The sequence below is a fragment of the Strix aluco genome, chromosome 4 (assembly GCF_031877795.1).
Source record: "Strix aluco isolate bStrAlu1 chromosome 4, bStrAlu1.hap1, whole genome shotgun sequence".
Taxonomy (NCBI): domain Eukaryota; kingdom Metazoa; phylum Chordata; class Aves; order Strigiformes; family Strigidae; genus Strix; species Strix aluco.
Window position 1 is genome coordinate 96,081,952 of NC_133934.1, and position 27,064 is coordinate 96,109,015.

The window sequence follows — 27,064 nt, forward strand, 5'->3', positions numbered from 1 at the left end:
CCCAAAACCCAGCCAGCTTTCTCTGAAAGAAAAGACAGGCAAGTAAGGGAAGCATGAATTCCATGTTGCCCAGCAGTCTGTCTTTAGAGATGTTGTAGGAGACTGCTCTTAATGCCATTGTCCTGCCTAGCTTGAATGAGGCATGGACTTAGCATGTTTAGACATTCAGGCAGGGCCCTCACCTACAGAATATTCTAGGGATACAGCTGTTAGCAGCTCTCAAGTCAAAGCTGTCATATTTTTGCATAAATAATGAAATATACAGTCATAGAAGAATGACTCTAAAGCTTGTTAACTAGGACTCTCTCCCTGGCTTTTCCAAGCAGATAATTGAGCTGGCTTCCCATGCTTAGGCACCTCAGAGCTCATGCACTGTGGAAGGCCCTGGACAACTTACTGAAACTAAGTAATTTTAAAAGAACCTTTTTTATGGACCTCTCCTTTACTGTAATATGTCAACACATCAATTTGATATTAAGTATATTGGATCTATTACTCTATAAAAAAGATCCAGAAGCTACCTTTAAATTAGGATTTAAATATATTAACAATTCCCATTCTTCTAATTACAGTCACACTCCCTAGTAATACTTCTCATGCTTAACTTTCCTAAGAAGAAAAAGTCACCTTTCTCTGAACTCCTCACTTGTCTATGTGGGTAATTAATCAGTCAAAAACACTCAAGTATAAAGTTGATCTGACAAAGTCTGTTGAGAACATGCGTGCTGTAATTTCGCTGAATCTCTAGTGCAGGACAGAGTGCTGGCTAAGCCCAAAGGTTTATCAAAACACAGTGATAAATCCCAGGTGTGATCTCAGCTTTTCGTGCTTTCTATTTTGTTAATGTCTCCAAAGCCACTCATGGGATTTTTGCTGGGTGTTTTCTTTCTTCCCCCCTTCCACAAATTCAAAGTAAATTGGTCTGGCTTCTGGTACCTGGCACAGTGGCGTGCTTCCTCTCAACAACTGTAAGCTTGTCTGAAAAACAGAACAACATCTTTAAGATGGGGTGTTTATATGGCCAACATTCAGCCGCTGCAGTGATGTGGCCCCACCTTCAAAGAGACTCCAGAGCACTGCTCACCTGATGAAAGCATTAACTGTTTTTGGTTGACTTGATTTACATGGAAGCAGCCAGCTCATTAGCTGAGCTGAGCCCAAAGAAGTAAATGTAATGCACACGCAGATGTTTTCCTAGCTACTTGATGTCAATGTTGCTGCAGCTTTCCTCAGGGTAAGAGTACAAAGACAGCAGTGATAAGGCTTTGCAGAATCCCTCAGCAGCTAAAGGAGAGCAAGCTGCTGAAAAGATTTACATCAGGGCTACTTAGGTCAAAGCAGTTAAATTAACGTAACCAAATCTTAGTGCTCAATATATAGGATTGCACTATGCACTGCATACAGCACTGCACTATACCCATATTTCACAGAAATAATAATTTAATATGACCAAGGGGTAAATGTAGGGTTTGGCATTCACATACTGCTCCCTAAGAAATCTACGCTTTTTTTAAAGTTCTTCAGATTTCTAAGCTACAAGTAAAGTTATACTTAATTATTTATATAACTAAGGCATCTCCTCTAGGAGTAGTCTTTCAAACATTAAATTTGGATAAGATAGTGAGGTGGGTCATTAGAAAAAGAGTTCCTCCTGCTCAGTTGTTTTTCAGACTCTGTTCTTTCCTTGAGTAAGAAGTTTTAAAATAATATTTTAATGGATATTCAGAAACATATTCACAGTATGCAAAAAAAGTAATTCAGCAACAAAATTAAAATGGATAAACTTTAATGAACAGAATACTAGACTTTGTTCCTAACTAATATGAAAAATGTTTCATGCTCATCACTTCATAAATGTGAGAGCTACTTTCTGCTGTCTTTCACTCACAATCCTAATTAAAATTACACCTCAACATCATTTCTCAGCTAGAAAGCTTAATCGGAGCTCCCTATTATATGGTTGCTTTTCTTGGCTTGTTATCAAATCCTCACCACAGTCATAACAGCTAAAGATTAATCAACATGCTTTCCCTCAGTTCATTAATTTAGCTACTTTGTTCGTATAATGTCTATGTGGAATCTGAGGGTCTTCTATTCCTATTGCACAAGATCATATAATTTGATCTTTAGTTAAGCATATGTTAAGTGTGACATCTTCACTAGTCTATAACAGAATGCCTCACTCATCACTTTACTTTTTCATCTTATATTCTTAGATTCTTTTTGAGATTTTTCTGCTTGTCTCACACATTTGGACATGGGAAACACCCATCTTCTTTCCTCTCCTTTTTGTCATCTATTTATACACCTTTGCATCTTCCTGTCCCCTAGATTAGCATTATGTTTATTTCAGATTTGTAAACCAATTTTTCCCACCATTGTTCTTTTATTTATTTAGAAGACAATATAGTGAATTAGAAACAAAGTGAAAAAGGTAATGTGAATGGAGTTGGTATATGTATACGTTTAAATATAAGTATATTTAGTTATAACCATGCACTTCTGCAATTCAGTGCACTTCATGCAATTCAGTGGCTTCTGCTTCTATCTGGAGATCCTTATAGGCTTGTTTTTTTATGAAGCTGGGTAGGGAGTAAGAATTTCACTTGCAAAATTAATCATTTGAAGAAGAATTTGTATCTATGAATGTCCAGCACTAATAAAACAAAAATCAGAATGGGTAGATGGTTAAAGAAGGAGACGACAGGCTTCAGAAAACAAAGAACAGAGTATGTCTATGATTTGTGGTAAGCACTGAATACCCAAAGGCCTTGTTTTCCCGCTTTAGAGACAAGCAATTTTTAAAAAGTCAATGTCAGTTATTCATTTCCAGTGGCAGAAGAATATGGTGCCCAGGTAAAAAACACTTTAGAAGCTAAAGTTTAATTCCCAAATTGGCCATTTAACTGTAGTCTTATAACTACTTTTCAGACTTCACATTCACTGCATTTAGTCAGTGGTCTGATGGTGATAATAGGCTACTGTGCAGTCCTGTGTGAGAAACCATATGCTTTTCCCTGACAAATGCTCTTCCAGTCCTGGGTGCTAAACATAAGAATTTATATTATCAAATTCCAAGAAAGGAAATGTCATTTTCCAGTGTTCATACATAGTAACTGTTCTGTGTCTCTTATCACAGTGGAGACTCTTTCATTTCTGAAAGACAGTTTATTCAGGATCTAACCTACATAGATATAGTTCTTGATTTTAGAAAAATAGACCAATATATATAAGGTGATTAATCTTGCCACTAGTTATTTATGCCAGGCAGTAGTAAGAAGTACCCATGTCTTCATCTTCACACTCCAGTTTGAGTTTGTAAGCACATGATTTGCCAACATGTTTCAACGTGTTGTGGAATCTTCACAAGTCATTTTTGCACTTGAGATCCTTAAGGTAAAGCCAAAAATAAATTCTGCACTCAGTTTAGAGTGATTATTATGCCAGTAGTAAGTGCAATAGCAGAGAGCCCTGAGCACACTTCATAGCATCTAAGCTGAGCAAAGGGCAGAAAGGGAACTGTAGAGGCAGTATTAGCTCTGTTGTGGTGCAGATTCCTTTGAAAATTTAAAGTTCATTTTCCTATGTAGATTTTTCTACCTATGATAGCTTTAGTGGTAAAGTTCCTTTTACTAGCTATTAAAAAATGGCTCTATCTGAAAAGAAAATGTGGACTGATTTTCTGTATCTGTAGTTTTGGAGACAGGCCCCTGTCAGTGCTATACATCTAACATCAGATGGATCAGAGCTACTGGAGGTGCACGGCAGACATACTCTGCAGGTGTGTAGAGGATCCCTATATTGCATGTGCATTTGCTGCAGAGTCTCTCTGAACCATCTCCCATGGCATTGCAGAAGCCATTAGTTAATGTCTTACCTACTTTGGCAAGGCCAATACTTAAGTCTTTGTGGATGGGCACTGGCCAAACCAGCCTTCTGTTTCGCAGCATCTGACTAAAGATCTGCAAATGAGGAATCTCTGGCATTTATCTAGCATAGAGAAGACTGGGTAGTTCTTCAAGAGGAGATACAAGGACTTTCTCTGGTGTCATTCATTCTGGGGTAAGTCCAGAAAATAACAATTGGTACAATTCTATCTAAATGTGAAGAATATTAAGTCTATTATTCTAAATTTTAATGTATTTGCAAAGTTAGTGAAGCTTCTTCCATGTTGTTCTCCCATTTCTTATCTGTTTATCTAAATATTCATGCAAGTTGAAAAAAAAAATACAAACATGTCATTCATTTTCTTTGTTTTCCTGTAGTGAATATCAGTGTTTAATTTCTCATTTTCTCACACTTCCTGATAGACTTGCACAATAGCATTCTAAATTAAGAACGTTGCACAGTCAAGTTTTACATATGTTATTTTGTTGGCTAGTCCAACAGTTGGAAGTGAAGCATGTTTTAAAAACCTTCTAAATACATACTGCTTTATTCATTCCTTTTCTAAAATTAAGGAAAGGAGAGAGTTGGAAATATTTTGGTGCCAGAAATGAAGGAATAATTTAAGACTCATTATCAGTTAAGAATAATGCATTTTCCTCGTCAAAGAGTCTGACCTGGGTACTTTGAAGAAGGCATACTGAAGAAGCCGTGTATTAATTAGGCTAATCCTGAAAATCTGGATCATCCTGATTGTCCTTTCCTTCTTACCCACTTTACTATGAGGTAACAGTACCACTGGCCTCTTCTGATTTACCTTGGAGGAATATTAGTGCTGAGAAAATGGGGTACTGAAGGAAAGGTGAGGTGGCTTTTAGAGTTAAAAGAAGGAAAGGAAAATCTGAGTGTCTAATGTAAGGGAAAAGTACATTTAAACATGATCAGCAAGGAAGAAGCAGGAGGAGTGCCAGACTATCCTTCTGCCCACCCCTTAGCCAACTACCTAAACTTCAGCTCTCACCCATGCCGTCTGTCTGTTCAATTACCTTTTGAATACACGACAGTTACGGTTGTCTTGCTCTTGGATAACTTTCAGACACAGAAGATCTCAAGCATATGTGGGAATTCTGTGATTACAGAGTTTGTCAGAGAACCTACCTTTTTGCCACAAAGTCTGACTCCAAAAAGTAAGTTCTTACATATGTGCCACACGCATGTTCACAGTATTTCTCTCTTCTTCTCTGACTAATCCTTCTTTCCCATACAGCTGTGGAGGAAAAATATTAAAAATATGAACCAAATGTATACTGATATGATAGTATGTTGAAATAATTAAAATGCTGTCTGAAAAATTTATTTTAAAAAAAATTCATGATGGAAAAATATTTTTCATAGGAAAGAAAATCAGTATTTCATCCAGAAAATCACTGGCAAATGGCAATAGAATTCAGAAGAACAATTGTGCTAAAATTGAAACCCCAAACCTCTATCCTAATTCTGCTTTCCTAGATAGTCCCATTTATTTTATCCATTTACAGGACTGGGGCTAGCATTCCTTTATTACGCTGCAAAACAAGGAAAATCTTTGCATTAGTTAGAAACCTCCATACCTCCCTTACTTATAGATGTATTTCTCATCTCTCTCTAACAACTCTGAGGTTGGCGTGCTGGTGAGATTATAAATTTTCACATTTAAATGAACATTCTTTTCTCATTTGAATGATGTTTAAAATTTCCTGCTTCCTAAATGCCACGGAAAATTAATATACAAGTTAGAGCATGGAGTAACTCTTATCCTTGCCTCTTCATTTTCTCCTTCCACTCTCACTCCTCTTGTGTCCTTTCTCATTCATTTCTTACCGCCTTACTCATTACTCTAAAGCTTTTCATGTCTTTAACCTTTCACCCTCACCTTTTATTCTTCGTTGAATTTGGACTGGGACCTTGGTTAAAACATATAAGTAGTTTATAACTTCCTCTTCTTTTTTTTTTTTCTTTTTTTTGTTTTGTTTAAATTTTCAACATCGTGTTGCACCTTTAGAAGTACTGCTCTCAATGAAGTTATTCATAAAGCATTCTGTGTTTAGATTTGCAGTCACAGTGCTGGCTGCCTCTGTCTCAAAAATGGTGTGAAGAAGTGGGTCTTAATAAGACTCCTGACTGAAGATTGTAAAGTCTTTGATGGAAGGGCTGTCTCTTACCATGTGTTTGTATGGCTCCTAACAGAATTGAACTCAAAGTCAGGTTAGAACCTTCTGGCTGTTTATATAGCAATACCAATAATAGCATAAACCCCAAAATAATTATTTCAGGAGGCATCCTTTTATTTTGCTTAGAACATGAGCTGTGTACTGAGATTATTTGTGTACTTCATTTACCTGCTTCCTGCATAGAAGTTCAGCTTCATGTCCTAGATTACCCAACAGGAAAGCCAAAATACTGAACTTATGGTCACTGATATCACCATTTTCAAAATTTACTTCTTTGCATACATAAAGTAGATACAAGATGCTATAGTAATAATGTAAAGAACAGATATGCCTTCTAGCTGCAAAATTCATAACCAGGCTCCTAGCTATATTTAAAACTGTAAAGGTTTGTCAGACTTAGGGTTTAGTTTAACCATTTTTTATGCATTACATATGTTGGCACTACACCTATGTATAATAACTCTCAATATTTAAATCCACAGGTTTCAAAAAGCAGAGTTAGTGGGATAATGAAATTGTAAAGGTATGAAGGGCCTTTCTGCACCTCTTGGTGCAGGCAGACCTGAGTTCATAACCTGAGTTCACTGAGCCCAGGACTGGAATTCAGAGAATCACAGTGACAAGACACCTGCTGCTGCAGGACAAGAGCCACTACAAGCCAGGCCTTCAAGCCAGGCTGGTCCTGAACTGCATCCACATTAACAACCCTACCTAAGAGCTAGGACATGTTAGCCTGGGCCTAACAGCAGACTAACTCAGGCAGATGGTGTCTGGACTACTGCAATGCTGTGTTTTTAGCATTCTGGGTTTCTATTAGCTTGAGCCCATTGAAGCAGTGTCTGTCCCAAGGTAGCTGTGCTGTGCCTGTGGCCACATAGTGACTCGGTGGCAGAGCTGGGATTACATTATCACTGCAACATGAAAGACATTCTTGAGCAAACAAAATGACTTGAACTCTAAACTATGCTCTCAGATAGTAGGAGCTACTGTTGTAATGCATGGGCTGGGCATTCAGTTTTCACAGCTTGCAGCAGCCACTTAATGAAAGTCATCATCTCTTACTCTCATACTGTAACAGCAGACCCAGGTTAAAAATAAGGTCTCCTTTTAGACTGAGGGTGTTTAGTCCAGGGGTAAGGGAGTCATTATAGGATGCAGGGGATGAACATTGTGGGATTGTACAAGACTTATGAGATGTTTAGAATAAGTTCCAAAAATGGGGAAAGGGGGAGATCAAGGAGTAACAAGTGTGGAAAACTAGAGGAAAACAGAGATAAAAGTCAGCTATAAACTGGCATTTGGTCAGTACGTTTGTCTGGCCATGCGCAGTCTATCTCATCTCATTAAACTCCATTTCCAACTCTTCTCGTGGGTAAGAAGCTCTCTACACCATGGGTCTGTGTCTATATGGATGCCTAAGTGCAGTAACTGGAATCAGACCATGGGGCATCAGGGCCCAAGCATGAAGGGTGACAATGACTGGAGAGACCAGAGAGTGTGCATTTGTGTGGGTGTGTACATCAGTTGTAATCACGACTGAACACCAAGCCAGACTAGCCAGAAAGTAGGATAAGATGCTCAGGAGGCAAGTATTGGTGTGGCAGTAAGTCTGGGCCAGATAACCAGGGGGAACAAGAGGGCTCTGAAAGTTGGCTAGTGGAGGACAAGCAGGTCCCAGCCAGCTACTGGAGAGACCTTGGGATTTGGAGGTCAGCTACTGGTGAGGTCTATAGTTCTGGGCCTGTCTCTGGAGAGACCCGTCTGCATGTGTGTGTCTGTGTGTGAGGCATCTGGGAAACCGGGGGATCCTGGGCCAGCTACTGGGTAGACAGGGTGTCTAAGAGTAGCTACCACAGAGGGATCCATATTGGCTTATGTAAGTATATACTTATACATTTTATATTAATGGGCTTTCATCCTGAGTGCCAGAGGAAGACGAGAAGGCCACTGATTCTGTTTGTGTTTGCATGAGTTCTGTGTTTTCTGTCTCCGTTGATCTGTGTGACCAGCCACGTATATCTCTATATTTGTATATGTGTTTGTGTTTCTATTGTGAATACATGTTCACACTTGCTACTGGTTGGACCTGGGAACACAGAGCTACACCTCTATTGGGCTACCAGATTTGGGACCTCCTAAAAGAATTAACATAAAACGTCAGAGGTTGCAAAAGAATTATAAAACAATAATTCTCAATTTGGTAGCTTCTTCCAAAACATTTAGGAGGCCATGAAAATGCAGGTAAGGCTACCAGAAGTGTGCTTTTGTAATTCTTATAACCTTCAGATGGCAGCTGGAGTCCTTCCTGGCAGATAAAACAAAAATCATCTCATTATAGCAACTTAACTCTAGAATTACTAGTCTGTCAATATGTTTGTGATAGATGCTGAAACACTCAGACAAACCAAAACTGAAATGCTGCTGTCCATGTCCAGAAGCAAAATTTTAGTCACCTGGGGATTTAGGAAATTACATGAATAGCTGAAGAACTACATAAGCAGTGACTAAGTGAAGACTTGGGTACCACTGTTTTGAATTTGGTTCTTGAAATCTTCTTAAATTCCAATTCCAGTGCCTAAGCTTTAGGATTTACTAAAATGTACTGTTATTAAGTATATCATTAAGAATGTCAGATTAAATGTTATAAAGTATTGTAAGGAAAAAAACCTGAGAAGACTTGACCCTTCTTAAAGAAGAAATTGGTCAAAAGAAGTTGTCAATCAGCTACAGAGTTAGGTCACTGGAATCTAAATCCTTTTTTGAAACTGGGTGGCCTATGCCTAATACTGTCTTTTGTGTTTTGGTCTGGCATTTCAGTGATTTTTACAGTGATACTCTATTATTGCAAGTTAGCAGGACCTAAATGGAGAAACACATCCCATTTCCTTCTTTTCTTAGCCTATAGTTTCCTGCAGTGTCACTTGTTTTTGCTCAGAAGAAACCAAAATATGCCTGGAATTGTAATCTGGAAAAATTTTGTAGACTTGTGGTAGTAGTGGCATTGACTACGTGCCATAAAGCTCTTTAATGAGCTTCAACATCTCCATATCAAGTTCTGTGATGAATGCAATTTGATCCTAAAAAAGCCCTTTTCAGAAACCATGTCCTCATGAGCCTTTAAAGGGCCACATATATTAACTCTATTTTGATGAAAAACAAATCTAGATACTAACATACTTCATCCTGAAGTAAAAGCTGGTATATGGTGTTGTTCTTGGCAAAATAGCTCCAGCCTCCTTAGAAGCTACGATTTTGGATTACCACCCCATTTCAGTAATAATGAACATAGGGTAATCAAAAATGTTATATGCAGGAAAATATAGTATATGCAGGAGATATGTTATTCTTCTCATGCAAAGCAATGAGGACCAGGTCCCCATTGCTATAAATCAAAGTACCACTTAAATTTATGGACCTATCCCAAGTTATAGCAATTCAGGTCTTACGACTGCAATCTGCTTACTACAGCTAGAGGCGATTGTGACTGGTAACAGCACGTGCTGTACCTGCCACATGAACTTATCTTTATGAACAAGATTTTTGCTCTGTTTTGCTTCCATGATGACTTACACTTTTAGGAAAGGATGAGCAGTCATTAACAATGTTGAAACTAAGTAACATAAATTGAAGGCTCTTATACATTTCAAAGATGGTATAACAGAGATTAAGAACTGAGAGTAAACGAAAAAAATCCCAGCCACAAAAGCAGAAGGCAGTTCTAGATTCCCAGCACCAACATTTCAAAGTTTAGAGGCATTCAGGTCTCTTTTCAGAGAGAGGTCATTTGCAAAATGTGGCCATGGATCTAGGTTTAGATCATGATCTCCAGCCACTTCCTTTCCCCATAGAGCTTGGGATAGTCAGGTCCAGGCTCAGGGCCATCTCTGGTAGAAACTATTGTCTTGAAAAACTGTATTCTTACAGAAAATATTGTACAAGCTGCATTAAGAAAGATTCAGATAGAAGTTAGTAATGACAATAAAAAATTATATTTTTCAGTTTCCTTGTTTGGGGCATGGGAGCGAGCTTTGTGTGCAGTAAGTTTCACTGATCCTTTGTACAACCCATTTGTTTCTTTCTGCGACATTTCTTAGTCAAAGACCAGATTGTTATTGCATGAAATAAGCAGTTGAAAAAAGGTAACTTGCCATCCCCATTTTTGAGTTAGGTGTGCTGCTTGTACGTATGAACACATGCCATTAGAGCACTGTAATTATTTGGTGGTCTGTTGTGTGCAGGAAGAGGCTCAGTCAGAGTCTCCCCATGACAAGCATTCAGTGAAGAGGTTTTGTGCCCTGATACTGGTCTGGTGGCAAATGATACAGTAACATGCATCACTCCAAAGACAGTGTGGTGATCCAGAATCTTCCTTCTGTACAGGTATAAGTATACTCCTGAAGAAAGGTGCTTGAAGCTGACTGATTCAGGATCCTGACTCCATAGCATGTGTGCTGGTTTTAGCTGGGATAGAGTTAATTTTCTTCATATGGAGCTATGTTTTGGATTTGTGCTGGAAACAGTGTTGATAACACAGGGATGGTTTTGTTACTGCTGAGCTGTGCTTACACAGAGCCAAGGCCTTTCTGCTTCTCACCCCACCCCACCAGCGAGTAGGCAGGGAGTTGGGAGGGGACACACCCAGAACAGCTGACCCCAACTGATCCAAGGGGTATTCCATACCATGTGATGTCATGCTCAGCATATACAGCTGGGGGAAGAAGCTGGGGGACATTCAGAGTGATGGCATTTGTCTTCCCAAGTAATCATTACACATGATGAAGCCCTATTTTCCTGGAGATGGCTGAGCACCTGCTTGCTGCTGGGAAGTGGTGAATTAATTCCTTGCTTTGCTTTGCTTTGCTTGCCTGCGTGGCTTTTGCTTTACCTATTAAACTGTCTTTATATCAACCCAAAAGTTTTTTCACTTTTACCCTTCCAATTCTCTTCCCTATCCCACAGGGGTGGAGTGAGCAAGCAGCTGTTTGGAGCTGAGTTGCCAGCTGGGATTAAACCACAACACGTGCCAGGAGGTGCTATGACACAGCATCAGTGCCCACATTGTCAGTGGCCTTGTGTTCCTTCTTATGAATACACTCAACATCTCTTACAGTGACAGAAATTTTTCTAGCCTTGACTCAGTCAACGGAGTTCATCTTAGAGAAAAAGTAGGGCTAAATCCCGGGACCTTTACTACATGTCCTCACAGCAGCTGAGGCCGCAGCAATGCCCATCAGAGGAAGGGCAGTAATTTCTGAAATCATCACATCTCTTGAAGACAGACAGAAAAGATCCAACTGTTCCACCAAAATATTTATACAGACCTGCTTGGGGAAATGAAAAATGTCCCCCTTGAAGCTAAGAAGAGGAGAAAAAGAACAGAAAAAGGGTGAGAGAAGAGACTCCATGTTCAGATAAATTTGTCAACACAAGATAGTCTGGTGTCCATACAAATAAAGTATGTTGCTTGGTCTGTCAGAAATGAGGGTCAGTTACAAATCAGACATCATAACACAACTCACCCTTAGTATAAATCTAAAGGCATGACTGTTATTATATTTAAAAAACTTTTTCTGGTTCTTTCAGGGAAAGAAAAAAAAGGTTGGCTCATAATCAGACTCTGAGGTAATTAAATCAAATGTCCACATACTAATGAAATACATTTGAAGCCTATTGTATTTGGAAACTGGTATTAATTTGCTACATCCCTTTCTAAGAAGAGAGAAACAACATCCATTTTCTAAAACTTCTCATACATCAAAAACCCTGAAGAACAGGCTCTACAAATTTAGTATTTTGCTAATTTTGCACATCCGTCAGTGTAGCTGTATGCACTCAGTATGCACTTACATAAATATATCATCAAATGGTGTCTAGTGAACCCAGCTTATGAAGAAATTGTGTGCAGTGTCTCTGATCTCAGAGACAACAGAAGAGACAAAAAGCAAACAGGGAATGCAAAGGTTTCCCATAGGAATGTGTGCACTTGTAAAATGATGTCCTACCGCACTCTCACTGAGGTTGCTTCTGCTCTGTTGAAGGGCAAATTTCATACACAGTCTATGCGGTTTTTCTGTCCATCAAACTCAGAGACATCTAATGCTACTGTTTGGAACATAATTTCCTGTAAACAAATTTGTAGTTGCCATACCATATATCAAAGTCAGCATTCACATGCAATCTACTCAAAATATTGTGTGGCTGAGAAACTGGTAACATTCTTCTCAAAGTAAAAAAACATTTGGTCTGAATAGCTAGGCCAGCAGCTGCACTAAAAGAAATGTCATTTTTTCCCATTAACAAAGGAATCAAGACTCTCCATAAGGTACATCCATTTTCTCTTGTTCCTAGATCTAGGTTTAACTCCTCCTAATACAGAAAAGCTTTCTTGGCAGTACTGCTGTCATGGAAAAGAAAAAGAAAAAAAATTATTTTCTTTTGTACAACTACATGGACTGAGCACGATCCTAAAGGGCTGGCTTGTTAAATCCATAGTAGCTTAAGCTAAACTTTTTGCCTTTGCAACTCATGAGAGGCATCTTCATACCATTAGATACAGTTCAGATGTTTTTGAAGAAATTCTTTACTCTCTCTGCTGTTAATTTCCCTCTCAGCCCAGTCTTAAGTATGATGGATATCAGCTGCATTACAAAAGGAAGATCTCTCACAGACACAGTCAAGTTGTCTTTCTTCTGATCCAAGTTCTTTGGAGGCTTTTCAGTCCTAAAGGGGGACAATTATGGTACAGGACTCTGACAGTTTGTTGTTCAGTTACAGTCTCAGGCCAGCCATGCTGGCTCAGGCTAAGCCAGAATGATGGTTGGGACTTAGGGATATTGCAAGTCCTCTTTTCATCTACACCTGAATATCTCACTCTAAGCCTAGATGGCTATACTTTCTACTCCTGTTGGTGTAATTATGTCTTGTTCTTCCACAAACCAACTTGTGCCCCAAATTCAGCAAGCATACTTTGGTATAAATGAGCAGCAACTCTACTGCAGGCAAACATAAGCAGTATGAAAGCCTTCATATACTATGGCCTCACCTTTTGTCCTCTCTCCTATATAGCACCTCCTAGCTTCTTTTCCCTCAGATACAGATGAGTACAAACAAGTAAGTTTGAATGGACAGTGACCATTACTCCCCTGAAGTTAATCTTCTTTCCTTCAAGTCACCCTAGGGGAGTCAGATCACCCCAAATACTGTTTACTCAAACTTTAGATACTGATCTGTAAGATAAACAAGAACAGAATTTGCCTTTTAGACACACATTTATAAATACTCCAGGTAGCTTATCTCATAGCAGTAACTCTTCAACAAAAAACAGACTTAATGTTTCTCAAAGACCAAAAAAGGGATCACATCTGAATCTGAAACCTAACTGAATGAAATGAAAACATGCAAATCATGGGACTGCAGTTAGGCTACCAAAACCTGACATAGCAATGATGAACATGAATTCCAAAAAGTATGAAGTGTTAAACCAGAAGGATGAAACAGGGAGGCATTTTCGCTCTGAAAGAAAAAACCTATGGGTACCGATCATAAAACTATTACCAATTCTCATGAAGAATGACAGGTAAGTAGACTGTCTCTGAAGATGAGCACTTTCTGAGCCTTCCTTGAGAAGGATGTGACATGACAGTTCAGAGATGGTTTGAAATGGCTGCAGATTCCTACCCTGCTATACAATTTTTTTTTGTTGGGTTCTTTTAAACTCTGCTATTTAAACAGAATATTGCTTTCAGTGCCAAACTTTAGGCAGGAACTGTACAGCCATAGCAAGAGCAGCCCAAAGAGAAAGAGGTTCTTCCTAGCCCTAAAGCCTGCAGCTGATCCTGCTGCCACTCAGGGAGGTGGACTGACATCCCAGTGGCAGGGGCAAGGGATGGGGGCATAAACAGGAGGCAATGTCAGTTACAAAGAGCCCCAGGGAAGGGCGTCCTAATTAGTGGAGCTGTAAGAATTGCACTTGAAACTAATTACACTGGTAAAGCTGATCTGTGACAGATAAATCCCATTCTCTGGCCTCACGCCAAGATCACATAAACTACCCTGAATAATTTCCTCTCTTTTAGATCAGCAGCAGTTCCCATATCCCTCTCAGCTTTGGGGCCATTATCAATCCCTTTTCTATGCTAATTTTGCCCCCAAAACTTCTAGGGATTTTTTTTTTCTAATCTCATCACTCTTGCAGCAAGGCAGATCTGGCTGAGGGACTCTTTTGAAGTTTTTTTGTGGTTTTTTTCCTCATACTTCTTCTACCCTTAGCCCTGTCCTGCTGCCTTGCTTTTGCTAAATAGAAATCCTAATGGAGATTCTGCCATGAATTTTACACACACACCCTTTTCTTCTTCCCCTGGCATCTCTCATTCATGGAGCCCATTGCACCCAGCTACCATTTTGGGCTTTTCCTCTCCCACTCTCCTCACACTGTCTCTGCTGTCTTCCATCTGACACGTTCCTTTTCCCCTTACTTTTCTAGATGACTCAAGCTCTCTCTCTGCTAATGCAACCAAAACCTTTTGCACATTTTGGTTGATTTACAGGGGCCACCTCAGGTCATTACCTCTTATGCCCATAAAAACATTTCTCTTTCTTGCACCCCCATTTTGAGTGTAGGTCTCCACACGTCCCTGAGGGCCACCTGAGTGTGTGGGGAGGTCCAAACTGCCAGAAGAGATCCCAGAAAAACTCTCTCTCCTGGGTTCAAGTCTCTGGCAAATACCTCACTGTATTTCTGAAGTTTAGTTTTTACATGGAATTTATAATAACAGGAAAGAGAAATATACAGTCTTTCAGTACTTGGAATGGCAATATGTCATGTGGCTAGGAAAGGTATGTCTGGGAGTATCATATAGCTGTTACTCAACCTAGAGACAGAGGAGCTTTGTGTGGTGTGCCGAAGCTTCTTGAGCAAGTCAGACCAAAATACAGACACACAGCTGAAGCTGTTCTGGCTTAGACTGACACAGACAAGTTTCACACCCAAGAATAAGTAACTATTTTTTTCTTATGACAACAAAATATTGTGCAGGTAAAAAATTTAAGTCCCAATATTAGACCCATCTGACTCCATGTTCAGTGCAAGGCAAAGTCTCACTCCCTGCAATCCTCACTCAGGCAAGGACCAAGATAGTTTTGTATAACAGCAAATTAAGAGGAGATTTATGGATCATGTTCGGGCAAGCAGAGGTCAGTTGTGCACTCTCTGGAGACCTCACAAGGGAGAAGCTAGCTTCTTTATCCTGAAAATATGCCATTTTGAGTTACTCAAGATAATTCCAAGTTTTATTAGCTTTCTAGTCATGAATAATTAGATTAAAAAGATGTAACCACTCATATTTCCATCAGTAACACAGGAATAAAGGTATTGTGAACAACCAGAAATGTTTGTTTCCTAAAGCTTTCTAATACTTCAGCTTTCAATGTTCTAAAAGCTAAAAAAGGAGAGTTTTCTCTTAGATTACCAATAGCAATAGAACACTATAAAGAGGTCCATTTGGAGAAGGATACTAAAAGCTTTGTCTATGCATAAAGAAACAAAGAGAAACAAGAGGGTCGGAGGAGGAGGAGGTGTTTGTGAATACTTGTACATTTAATAAAATGCATTCAATAATGTCACTGAAAGGGAACAGAAGGGAAGATCTCAATTATAAAGATTAACATAGGACTTCCTATAAATTGCCTCAGCAGAAGTTAGGCATTTTCAAAGCCAGCTTGGCAACAGTGTGCTTCTTTGGTGAAGTTTATGGTCAGAAAACAGCACTCCAAAGGAAGGAAATTGGCCAGTTTCTTCTTTCCATGCAGTACAGAAAAGTCCCACAAGTCATCAGTGGCATAGGTCCCTTTGAAGAATATTTAGAATTTGATGAACATTTACGATTGGATATACAAGTCGCATATAAAACATATTTCTGGCAGCAGAAAACATAGTGTCTTAGAGAAACTGCATGTAAGTCAAAGACTGAGAAAGAGATCTTCATGATGATGAGAATGGATCTCATACAATAACCAGTAACAAGTCATTTCATGTTGCACACGGTGAAGCTAAAGCAAAAAAATGTACCATGCGCATTGAAATTGCATATTAAACAAAAAAGCCACCCCAAATTCAAGCCAATTTATAATAGAAACTTCATTTTATTATTGGCACCACTACTGACTACATTACACTCTAAGACTCTATAGCAATTTCTCCACTATGTGGTAATGTAGAATAACTAATTACAAATGGCAAAGCAACTGCAGACAATGCAGTTCAGTGGGTTCAAAAATTGGCTTTTGGAAACAGCATTCAGGAATTCTCTGAATTCAAGCTCTACCCAAGCACAGAGAAACATTTACCAATCCATCTGTTAAACAACTGAGACAGTATATGCAATAACATTTACTGAGCGCAACAGCAAATGAGCTAAGCAACCCTCCCTTAAGAAAGTCATAGTTTCTATATATTGTAAATGTCTATGTAGTTCTCAGTTCATAAAATGGTGGGGTTTTTTTTTTCTTCTTCTCCGTGCACTGCCTTAACTTGCCACTCATTCTACCCTTTCAGAGATGTCTGTCCAAACTCAGGATGTATCATGATTCCTGTTATCATATTCAATTATTCCTCTTTTCACCAAGAGGAAATTAACGCTTCCATTAAGTCCATTTTCTGATATAATCTAGATACCAATGAAGGAGTTGCAAATAGGATCTATGCTACACACTAATACAGAAACAGTAAAGAGTAAACAAAGATGTGTAATTAAAAGAAAAATCCTCTAAGACATGGTTCATTTGAAATATTAGCAGGAGCAGATTTTCTATTTCTTCTTGTCAGAAATCCTCTATTTTACCCAAGTCTTGCACTATTCTACATTCTTTCAAAATTCATCCACTGCTGTCATTGCTGCAGAACCACCAAACTGGTTCAAATATAATAGTGACCTTGTGAGCATAGATATATGAAAAGAAATTGGACTGCAACCATCCACTAATTTGATAGTGGCCAACCAGCAATATTACATATAACATTTTTTTAACGTAAGATAAAGGCTGAGCAAGGACCTGGGAAGTCAGTATCTTAATATCTTGTGCATAAGCATTTGGTATTCTTTAGCTGGACATGGTGTACAAATTGTTTTGTCTAAGATATACTCCACTTTTGTTATTATTGTATCCATATTTCCCTCTATTACCATGTTGCTAATAAAATATTCTCTGTTCTCTATTTTTTCTAGAATAAACTCAAGATAATGCTTAAATCACATGAAGACACATTCCAAGAGGAATGTAATCCATTACTTATCTGTAAAGATGTCTAAATATTTCAGCAAAAATAGGTTTGTAATGGAGTAAAAGTGTCATAACACATGAAAAAGCCTATAAACATATTTAGCCTAATTCCTGTGAGAAAATTATTCTCATAACCACTGCAGTTTCCTGCAGACTCAAAGTTCTGTCTAGATAGTCTTCCATTTATGTAAAATCATAATTATCTCTGTACTGACTTCCTCTTGGCTCCCACAATAGCTCTAACTCAGACTATGGTGATGTAACATTTTTAAAGGCTGAAGCAGGTACTGCTGGTAAACAGAGTGGATCCAAATCCCAATCCCAGCTGTTCCTGTGTCCTGTGTTTAGAACAGCAGCCTCCAATTAAAGTTTTTTAGAAAAACTCAAGAATTCCAACTGGGAGATGAAACTGAATGCTTTTGAGCCAAAGATATATGTCTACTGGCTCCACAACACATGAAACTTTGCTTATTTTTTACTACTCCTTTTAGATTCTGAGTACTTATGTACCCACAGACACATTTAAAAGCAATACTTATTCTTACTCTCTAGGCACCCCCGATAAAAATAAATAAATAAATAAAACCCACATGGACTACAAAAACCTTTTTAATCTACTCTGACACAGCTTAAATACTGTGTAAGCTTTTAGAAATACTTATTTAGGGAACTTGAAGCACAGATGGCAGAGCTGTCTGCAGGGCATGTATTTTGTTTTCATAGCAATTTTCAAGCTTTCAACATTTTTATTTTTTGTTGGAAATATTGCCAGAAAGGAACTGGGTGTCAAGAGCCAAACTTTCCCATTCAAAAGGCATCCTGGAGACTGGGTGTTGAAACTATGGGCCTGGGAGTCAGAATACAATTTGTCATCGCAGAATATTCTGAAACAGGTGGAAGACAACCTGAATAGGATCTGTCATCATTCCAGCCCAATTCCGTAACTACTACTCCACTGAAAGTGAGACATCATGTGTAACTGAAAACCTTTCCCAAAGAAAGGCTAGAAGAATCTTAGCCAAAAGTATCCTGAACAAAGGCAAAAGGAAGCACTTAGGAAGATAAGGGCATTAACTATTTTGTGCAAGATCAAAAGTCTGTCGAGTCCTGTCTCTTCCAAAGGTCTGTAGCAGAAAGTAAAGGAAGTGAGTAAGAAAAACAGAGAATGTCTAGAATCATATACCCACTCCTTTATATATCTCCCACTTTTCACTTTAAAAAAAAAATTTAAAAACCTCAAACATTTTTAAGTTATTTTTGTAGAAAGGTCTACTGATAAATCGTTTGGTCTACTGCAGACTTCTGCAACAGTTCAAGGATTAAATTTATTTCTGCTTCCAGGAAAGATACCATCAAGTTTCAAACAAAGGGACAACAGCATGGTTCAGACTTCTTAACACTCTTAACTGGTATGCAAGGTCTAGATCAGAATTCCCATCTGCAAGTACCAAATTCATGAGACTAATTTTTGTCAAAATTACATCAGTGCAACTCTGCTGTAACTACAATGAGATCACAGCAAGATGTTATCACTGCTGTTTATCCCTAGCTAGTCTCATTTATTCAGAAGAGTGACTATGGCTAATTTTTAAATCCTGTGGCCCTCAGCTCTGCTGTGAACTGCTCAGCTACAGCCAGTATCTGGCTTCATTACTGCTGCATTTCCTGGCTCCTGCTCCACAGAGCTCCAGCTCTGCAGATCAGTGTGTGCAGAATGAAATCTTGCTACTGGGTCATAATTCTAAAACAGTTTTTTTCCCAGCTCACCCACCCTTAATTCTTTGGTCAAGACTCTCATCTAGAGAGAGACTAGATCTTCTCTAGTCTTATGAAAATGACAGAAAAAACCCAGCTCTTCCACATGACTCTGTTTTTCTCTTTTTGATACTAACATATTGCAATTTTAACTGATGATGCTGAGTCTTACTTATGCCTGTAGTTAAATTTGGCCCATGACCTGAAAAAAAGCCAAGAAGAATTAAACTTCAAGGCTGCTGGTTTTCATCAGCTCCTTTTTCTTGACTAACTAAACCTTCAGAGAATCTGAACTATAACCACATTTTTCAAAGACAGCTCCCTGCTACCAGTCATTCCAAGGTTCATTGTGTAGGTGTCAATGTCTTCCAACTACAGCATTCCTCATTTAAATTTCACCTGTGATAATATGCAGCAACCAAAGGTAACTCCACTAATTTCTTAAGGCATGTTAAATATCTGAAAGTTAGCCACTAGCTAAAAAAATTAGAAACTAACTTCAAAGAAAGAAAAAGAATTATTACCAGATTTCTCTGGACGAGCACAAAAATAATGTGTGATTCTTGCAGACAGCTGATCCTAAGTACCTTCAATCAGTGGAGTGAATACCACTGGCTGCAGACCAGCTGCCTACGGTGCAGCCAAAATTACTTCACATGTAACATAGGTTATTTCATAATCAGATGAAGCATAATGGCATCTATTATGCAGGAGGCCTTAAACACTAGCTTATCTCATTGCAAATATATTTATTTATTTGCAAATATATTTAACTCTGGCAAATGAATATGTAGATGAACTATATAAAGCCTGCAATTAACATTTGCATTTACAAGCTTTGTTGCTTTGCACTGTTGATACCTTCATTCACTGAGTTTAACTGCTTGCTGGCACTGATTTTAGGGGATCATTTTTGTAGGCTCCGGAGAATATACCTGCCCTCAATTCCATTTACATCCAATTAGAGATTTTGCAAAAACAACCCACTAGACCACCAGGTACCAGTTACTTATGAAGGAGTCTGTCAAAGTCAAAACAATAAGATTTTTGTCATATTTGGTTTCATAATCTCAAAAGACAGGAGAATCCCTGGCTTGGGATTCTATTGGATTCTATCAGATGGATGATAAAACCAATAAAATTAAAATTTGAACGTCTCCATAGCTTGTGGTGTATCTTCTCAGAACCCCATCACATTCATTAGATACTTATCAGCCAAGACGGAAACAAGGTCTGAGACTCCTCCATGATGGTTCTGCAAAACCTCAGTAGCTTCACGTGTTTCCACTCACTGAGTGCTGACTCGCCCCTCCCAAATAAAAGCTTCATGATTTGACTCACTGTTGTGTTTTCTTTTCTAGTGAACAAAAACCTGCCATTCCTTGTCTGCCTTTCCCAGCCAACTTCAGTTTGGACATCTGAAAAGAAAACCCTCAATGGAATTTATTGGCCAAAACCCAATAAATCTTAGTAAAACACAATTGCTCAGTTTTCACAAATATATTCCAAGAAAATGAGCAATAAATAGAGTGGTAAACATAGCTGAGGCAACAAGTGATCTGCCTGAAGAATGCTAACTCTCGCAGGAAAGAAAGAATAGTTATGAGTGATGAGAAACATTACTGGACATAATTATGTATAGAGTTTTTATCAGTTATTCTATAAAAGAAATAACTTTTTAGTATTTTTCACTCCTTATTTTACGCTTCACTTATCCTCATGTCTCCAAGTACCCTTTAAATAATATTGCTTGCAATGCCAGCTGAAAAAGAGGCTCTTGGCTCCAAAGAACTCTGAAGAATTTATAAGCTGTTTTTCCTCCCATCCTTGGAGCTACTGCCAGTAGAAGCCAAATCCAGACGTTTGCAACTCAACACCAGGAATGACAAGCTAATCTCATCAGTGTTGTCAAGGCCTAAACCAATGACCTCAGGCATAGGACATCTGACAGATGCTGAGCCATAGTTATTAATTCTATTTCATTTTATATGAAAACCTCTTAGATTATTTTTTTCTTAAGTATTGCTACACTGAGATACAGCTCAAGACACAGTGAGTATTTTCAGTCCACACTAAAATTCCAGTCCCTACAAAGTCTCTCGGAAGCATCATAGTTCAAACAAAAAGGTAGTAGGCAAGTCTTCAGAGATGCAGAGATTTGCTTCAGATAATCAGTATCCAAAGGTTGAGATGCTGATGTCATCTGCAAATGCACTCTAAATCTCTCAATTTTAGACACCATTACAAAATATCATACCTTTCTGGAAATTTGTTCTACTGAGGCTAATTACATAGCAGCCATGTTTCATGTAATATATCAGTGCCTCTGCTCTGGACAGAAACAGGGATTATCACAGCAAAATGAAACATGAAAGTCAAAGAACAAACCTCCAAATACTAGCAAACCTTGTTGGAGGTTCAAGCCACTTCGATCCAATTGTCCAATCTTGATTAAAAGGGTTCATATATTTCTACCTAAAACACAGAAGGCAAATAGGTTCTCAGTAGCATTATGAAGATGAATGTTTGGTCTCTGGCACATGTGCTCTCAGATATAATGCTTCCTAGATCACATAAAGCAGAAGGAAAAGATCAGATCAATCAATTTTGTGGAAGCAAACCAGTACTTCCTTCTTGTCATGGTGCTGTCTGGAAGAGATTTATGCTACAAAATGAGTTTCAGATTTATGAACTGAAATTCTGGACCTGCTCAAATTAAGGGCATAACTCTTAACTAACTTTAATAAAGCCAACATTTTATCTATGGAGAGCTGAGAAAGAGCTGGAGGACCTGATAGGAGGAACTAGCAAGGCTGTCAGTCTACCTCGCAGGTGCCTATCCCACATATTAAACATGTCTGTGGATCTTAGCTGCTTATTAAAAGAAAGGTGGCAGTGGCCTTCTTACCTCTAAACCAAGCTAATTTGTAGTTTGTTTGGAAAATGGTAGCTATATCAAGAATCATGATCCTCATTTAAAAGAACATGGCTTGCCTGATCATATAGCAGAGGACAATCCTTCCATAGTGGCTGCAGTACAGGGAAGAGAAAATGCAATTGCTTGGTAATCATGTCTAGTTGGGGATGCATCAAGAATAGCTAGAATGCAAGACCACAGACTCATTTTACACTGCGGATTAACTTTTGGAACAGCCCAAATTAAGAGCTAACAAAAGCACACACTAGAGATTATTATATCTTGAAAATTACTTTACAGGGTACACACCATTCTTGGTCAAATATTGTTCAGGCATTAAAGGCAACACCTTTCATAAAAGGCAACAGAAAGCATGGGAGAAGATGACAAAAGTTGTAATGATGTACACATATGTAAAGGATCATGCATGTAAATGTGCATGTGACACCTTCCATAGAGCTCTCAGTAAGCTATATGCTGAGTATTTTAGAAATAGGTTACTTAAAAGACTTTAACATAGGATACTGGCATTATATACTACAACATATACAGAAGGACACAAAAGATATTGTTACTCATTACATGTTGCAGTCACTAAGACAGTAGAAAGAGCAGAGGATTAATGGTAGCCAATGAACAGAAGAGGTTCAGAACTGAAATTTATTTTTATTTAAACCCATTTGTTTATCAGATAAGCATACCTTAAAAATTGCTTTTAAACTTTTAATCACAGTTTTCACTTTCAGTTTTAAAAATTTAACATTAATTTTTGATTACACTAACTTCAGTTTTACACCTAGGTGACTACAATTATTCCAAAATGAAGCCTCATGTGTCCTGAAATACTTGCACAATAGAGAATAAAATGTACTCTTAAGTAATCTCTAGCTATCACTGCAGAGACAACAGATGTAAATTCCTGGATACATTTATAACTGGGGACCATGTGGCATGCAGCAGGGGAAAAAATAGAATCTGTGTGCCATGGGGAATCCTGACATGTCTTATCTTAAACTTTGGATGGCTGTGACTAAGATTATTGTTACTACCAAGTACACTCAGAATGTCTGAAGAAACAATCAATTCCCTTGTCTAATGTAAAGTGAATTTTCTTCTCCACTGCCTCTCTGGATCCCATCAATGTTTCAGTAGACACAATCTACTGCTGAGTAATTTCAATGAAAGTCCCATTTGAATTTGAAAGAAGGGTATTATCTTAGAATCACAGAATCATAGAATGGTTTGGGTTGAAATGGACTTTTACAGATCATCTCGCTCAACCCCCCTGCCATGAGCATGACAATGGATACACTCTCCCCATTATCCATTTTGTTTATTTTTTAAATATATTACTTGTAGGAGTCTGGGCCGCGCTGGGAGAAAGTTAGTGCAGACAGAAGAATGCAAGGACGAAGACAAGGCCAGCAAAATAAGGCTGGCAAAAACACACAAGATAGCAGATAAGTGAGAAACACCTGTGGTCAGCAAAAGCACACAAGTCTGAGCAAAACAGGGTATGAGATAAGGGAGTTTTGGCAAGTTTTGGGCTTTACATGCTAACTGCAATTAACCAATGCAAATGCTTGTAGAGGCGCGTGAACAGCGCGTGTAGATGACCTGTAGCCTATTAGAAGATAGATGAGTGCGTGTACGGAACTTAGTAGAATATAAATGTAACCAGAAAAGGAATAAAAAATATAATAAAAAAGATGGATGACCTGATCATCACATTGGTGTTGCGTCGTTTCTGTTCCCGCACGGAGAAATAAGGACCCCGGCTAATGGTGACCCCGACAATTACTGTATCTACTCTTGAAAGTAAACAACTTTAAATTTAATTGCAAATTCTAAGGGTGGGGGGCTAAAGTTAACACACTAGATACACTGGCCAAAGAAAAGGTTCCAGCAAATGATGTCACTTGCCCAGAAAATTTATAGAATTCAGAAAACATAGCAAAGTGCCTTGATATCTGGTTTGCATAAAATAATGTTCATGATACTTCTGTAGCTCTCAAAGGAGGCTAAATATGTGACTTTGCTTGTAATACTTAATAAGCAATCTAAGAAATAGCTATCTAAATATAATAAATAGTTGCAATTCTAGATTTCATGGTGATAGAAAGTACGGCATAGATCATTCCATATTCTAGATATGTAGCCTTTGCTGAAGAGTCATGCAGGATTGTTTCAGTCTTCAAGTCTAGTTGTGACGTTTATGGGGGAACACACAGAAATTTTAAGCATGTAATCTAGGTATCTGAATTACAGATCCCTGGAAAGGTTGATTGGGAATGACATCACTAGACCTTTGAACAATGGGAAACTTCTGAAGTTGAACACAGCGATTTACAAAATTGTCAGTATAATTTTACACTCATATACAGATATCCAAGTAAAACTTCCAGCACAAAACTAGTCAAGGTACCAATCATCATAGTTGAAAAATTAAAAATACTTTTACATAACTTAGGCAAAGCTTTTTATTTTGCAGCCAAGCAATAAATCCTAAGAGCTTATCTCCCCAAGCCATCATCTTGACAGAGGCTCATTTTAATAACTGGAAAATAATTCCTTTAAAACACAAGCTTACCATATTATATGGTCATACACAAAGCACAGAAGTATTTTTATCACACTTTTACATATAAAAATGCATTTCAAATTAGCATTTTTAAATCAAGACTTCATTTTCTAAATATTAAATATTTCATTTTCAATCATTTTTATGTAAGTTGAATATTTGCTTCAAAGGATATGAAATTTCATTTCCCAAGTCAGTACTGCTATTATTCCAAAGTCAATCGTATGCTTTATTAAAAGCTTTACCTGAAATACTGCCCAATGTTAACAATTTACAGTGCACAACAGCAAGAACGCTTATTATTCAAGAACAATGCTACATATTCTTGAGCACCATCTACTCTCATCTATTAAATACTTGCAGACTTCAAAGCAATTCTAACTGTAGCACAATTCCTTATTTAGAAAAGTAAATTGTCAGGTTTATACATCAAAGAATTAATTATTTGAATTCTCAGTACAGCCAAGCTGCACAAGAATGACATTGTGCACCTGAGCCCTTGAATTTAAGTCACGCTGGTAATTACTGTAAACAAAAGGCAAGCTTGGAGACAGCCAGGATGAGTGATAAAGCTCCAAAATATGGAGACATGTTTATTTTGTAATTAGTCACAGCGTTTATTTCTCTGTGTTTTGTTAGTTGCTTGAGAAACATCAGAAATACCTTTACAACACCATACCCAGTGAAAAAGAATTGGCATGTGCTAAGAAGGAATTTTTTCCTTGTTTTATTAGTTGCTTGACATATGCCACAAACAAGTCAACAATACCAATTTCAATGAGAAACATTTGGTGTGTTGTAAGGAGACATTCTTGCTATGTGACCTCTAAGGGAATTGTGCCAGATGGGTTGGCTTATGGTGATATAACTTACTAGTGCTGTAGCTACTTAAAATAGCTGGCTTTCTGTTAAAGTTGCTCTTCAATTTAACAGTTTCTAAACCAACACGAATAATTGGCTATCTACTTTATGTAATTCCTCCAAATAAACTGCAAAAAATAAATGGAAGTTTTCTTTAGTTTGGGGTTTTTTTTTCATCAAATTGAAACTCATCCACTACCATCTTTTCAGTACAAAGTACCAAAAAACCCTACACAAGATACAATAGCAATATAAGGGAAAGATGCATGCCAGTGAGATCAAGTCCTGGGAGGCTGAAATTCCATCTGTAATTAAAGCATTACTTGGGATGATAAAGCAACTGCCAGACACTGAAATTACCTACCTATTCATAGGTTGCGTTTTGTGCAAGGACCTGCCTAGTAAATTCTCTCCCACTAGTTTGGCAATGACTGCAGTCACTTTCACCAAAGGTACTATTCCTCTTAATAAATACATCAAGTGCAGAACAAAATTCAGGGACAGGCTTGAAAGAAAAACTCAGAAACAATCTTAAGGCAATGTGAAAACTGAATTTGGTAGCAGGTCCCTGCACCAGAGATCAGTACAATGTTATTATCGCCTTCAGAATTTCTGATGCAGATTAATATATTGAGCATTATATAGGTTTACAGCACATAGAATTAAAATATATTTTCTCCATGTGTTTTCCAAAAGCTGCTGTGTTTATTAAAAAAAATAAATGAAGTGATTAGCGACAACTCAACACGTAGCTCAGTGAAACAGGTTTCTAGGATAACAACTGCATTGCACATAGCCCCAAAAGCACCCTTGTGACCCTAATCTTCCTGGAGTAACACTAGGCAGTAAAACTAAGCAACTACAGACAAAAATCAACTTCTTATGAAACTTTTCAAAATCACAGTTGGTTTGATCCAAAAAGAATAGATATTCACATCCATTATTTGGATACTAGTAGAATACAGTGTCAAATACACTAAAATGCCATTGATGGTGGATTTCAGCACACAGTTTGAGGGCCACACATTGCTGTAAAGAAGTAAAACAAATACTCAAACATGTCTAACATTGAAAACTCAGCTAAGCAATGTAACTGAATGTAAATATTCAGGATGGAGAACAAAACCATGATTCAGCCCTCTAAAACAGGTGTTGCTTATCCAGTGTTCTCACAGTATGTATCAAATGGAAAAACTGAACCCAAATCCTTTCCTGAAGATTTAGAACAAGATGATTGAAAAGCTGCTTCTTGACCAAAACATAAGTGATGCATTTCATGTTCCCGCAATTAGTAAATTTTATCAAATATAATTTCATCAGAATACCTTAAAAGCATCTACAGTGTTTTAAATATGCATATAAAATAAACAAAAGGACTAATTACTCATTTATATTTAGCTGAGATTTGCTAAATTTTAGCACTGTGTTTGTTTAAAAAAAATTTAATAAAGTATAAGTAACTTAGATGTATGACACAAGACATTTAACAGCAAGAGCAATAGACCTACAAATATATCTGTTGATCCTATTCCAGTTTCATCGACATGACTAGAAAGTTTTGAACTACCTTGAAATCTC